At 44.6% G+C, this 1,880-nt stretch overlaps 1 pseudogene; it reads right to left on the minus strand.

Annotated features, from left to right (window-relative positions):
• LOC101569594 overlaps window positions 1–1,599 on the minus strand; it is a 5,849-nt pseudogene extending 4,250 nt beyond the window's left edge.
• Between the last annotated feature and the right edge of the window lie 281 nt (window positions 1,600–1,880).

Genomic DNA, 1,880 nt, shown 5'->3' on the forward strand with positions numbered 1-1,880 from the left:
ATAAAATAGTCCTCAATTCCATCTTGCCCTGTAATTACCCCATGGCACAGGTTAATTCTCGCAATTACTGATCCCTGAAATTCATTTGGAGCTGTAATTTCCACAGCCATAATAGGTTCCAGGATACACAATTCTGCATTGGCCAAAGCCTGTTTGAGGGCACCTTCGCCAGCTCAGATGAATGAGATCTCACTGGAATCAACCACATGGTGTGCTCTATCTTGCAGAACAAACTGGAGCCCAGAGAGCTTGTGACCAGAAAGTGGGCCCTTCTCACAGACATCCAAAACCCATTTTCTACAGCAGGTATAAACTGTTTTGGAACATTTGTCCCAAACATGTCTTCTGTAAACTCCAACTTCATGTAGTTCTCTGGGTCCAGAGGCTCCAGAACACCCATCACTTTCCCAAACTGGCCTGCACCACCTGATTGTTTTTTGTGTGTGAAATCAAATGGGACGGGAGCAGTAATAGTCTCTCTAAAGGCAATTTTTGGCTTTCCTGTGATACAAGGACAGCCATATGCTCTTTCCAGTCTCTGAGCATAAATTTTACAGTGTAGTTCTCCCATTCCAGATACAATTGTCTCTTTGCTTTCTGAGTCAGTGGACCTTAAGCTCTCTCGACTTTAACACCACCTTCTCAGGAACCTCTGCGCCATGAGAGCCAAGTGGAGGAAGAAGCGAATGTGAAGGCTGAAGCGTAAAAGAAGAAAAATGAGACAGAGGTCCAAGTAAAATAGCTCGTACACCCATGGAGGCCGAAAGAACAGAAAGAATGCTGGAGGCTGACAATGCTGGTGCAAGTTTTGGACTGCGTGCTGGATTAGAACTTCATTGCCATCTGATCGCCAACACCACCTCCAAGAGAGATCCACCTGGTTCCAACTAAGCAGTCTCCTGGTTTTTTTTGCCCCGGACTTGTGGCATTCTGGACTACTACTGTTCTCGCTTTTGGCTGAGTGTAAAGTGTGTACAATAAATCATCTCTTCTGTGTTAAAACAAAAACAAAAACAAAAACAAAAACAAAAACAAAGTGGACCTTAAATGTGGGATCTTCTCTTGTAAACCTGCCAATACCTTTTGAAAATTTGTCCAGATCATTCTTGTTAGAAGGCTTCATTGCTACTGAAATGACAGGATCAGGAATATGAACTGACTCCATAGAAAGGCCACTGCTGTCTTTGTTTGTGAATGTGTCTCCACTAGCACAGTCGATGCCAAACAACGCACAGACGTCTCTGGCACGTACTTCCTCTACATCCTCCATCATGTCGGCACGCATGCGCACCAGCAGCTGCACCCGCACTTTCTTTCCTGTCCCCGTGTTAAAGATGGTGTCACCCTTCTTCAGCTCTCCCTGGTAACTGCAGACATAGGTTAACTGTCCAAATGGACCTGCCTTCAGTTTAAAGGCCAGGCCTACAAATGGGTGGGAACTGTCTCTTTTGGAGTTCTTAAGATTTTGGTTTTCTCTTTTGAGTCATCCCAGGAGGGAACTTTTGAGAGTGGAAATATTTTATATTGTTTAGCCTGGTAACTACACAGGTGCACACACTTGTCAAGAACAGTCTGATTCGACACAGTTGTGTGCCACATAACAATGTTTCAAAAGATCAACACAGACAGCATGTTCAACAACAGTGGTCCCATAAGGTTATAATGGAACTGAAAATATCCTGTCACTTAGGGATGTCCTAGCCATGGAGGGAAGGAGAGGGAGAGAGAGAGAGAGAGAGAGAGAGAGAGAGAGAGAGAGAGAGAGAGAGAGAGAGAGAGACAGAGAGAGACAGAGAGACACGAGAGGAGAGGAGAAGAGAAGAAAGACAAAAAAGGCTTCCCTGGGTTATTGGTCTATCTGGGTTAGTGTAAGTACATGT

This window comes from Octodon degus, unplaced genomic scaffold (genome assembly GCF_000260255.1).
Source record: "Octodon degus isolate 3935 unplaced genomic scaffold, OctDeg1.0 scaffold00045, whole genome shotgun sequence".
Taxonomy (NCBI): domain Eukaryota; kingdom Metazoa; phylum Chordata; class Mammalia; order Rodentia; family Octodontidae; genus Octodon; species Octodon degus.